Genomic DNA, 931 nt, shown 5'->3' with positions numbered 1-931 from the left:
GTGTTTATAATGGGGAAGGAGATTCTTCTGTCACAGCCTATTTGTGAAGGCAAAGAGGCAGTCCTACTGGAATCCATTTGATCACCACAACCCAGGTAAAGGTGAAAAGAGAGAGCAGCATGGGAAAAGAACTTGTTCTCTGGCCCCGAACTTTTTTGCTTTAATTTTGTAAATTGTTCTGATATTTGAAACAAAGGGTGAAGTGTCTGATATCCAAGTATATTTTCATTTCATTTCTTGACATTTTTCTAAAATTAGGAAAAAAAAGTCTATGACTTTATTATGAATTTTTACTTCTGTTAATACAATTATACAGTCATTTTACATTTCCTATGTTTCACATACATGCACACAAACATGTATCTTACATATTATTTGTTAATCATTTTTAAATATTTCAATGATTAGTGATTGATGCAAAAAATATGAGCACCACTTATTTTTAAAATATTTTATCATTTTTTTGAGAATTCCACACAATGTATTTTAATCATATTCAGACCCCCTTCCCTGTCTCCAATCTACCTTATTATACACCCATCAGATTTCATGTCCTGTGCAATTATCAGTTGTTGAGGGCTATCAAGTTGAATAAGTGTCCCCAAATGCTTTTTGGTATGGGTCAATCCCCTGGAGCCTGGTCAACCTACCCAGCTTCTCACTCCTAAAGAAAACTGATTCTTGGGGCTGGAGAGATGGCTCAGTGGTTAAGAACACTTTCTGGTCTTGCAGAAGACCCGGGCTCAAATGCCAGCACCCACATGGCAACTAACAACTGTCCTAACTCAAGTTCCAGGGGATCCAACAGCCTCTTCTGTTCCCCACAGGCATTGAACGACATGGGTGCACTTACTTACATGCAGGCAATACACGAATACATGTAAAATATATTAATAAATAAAATATTTTAAAAAAACACTGATTCTCTCTC

Source organism: Nannospalax galili, unplaced genomic scaffold (assembly GCF_000622305.1).
Source record: "Nannospalax galili isolate Female #2095 unplaced genomic scaffold, S.galili_v1.0 scaffold1249, whole genome shotgun sequence".
In the NCBI taxonomy this organism is placed as follows: domain Eukaryota; kingdom Metazoa; phylum Chordata; class Mammalia; order Rodentia; family Spalacidae; genus Nannospalax; species Nannospalax galili.
This window is presented reverse-complemented; position numbering follows the sequence as displayed.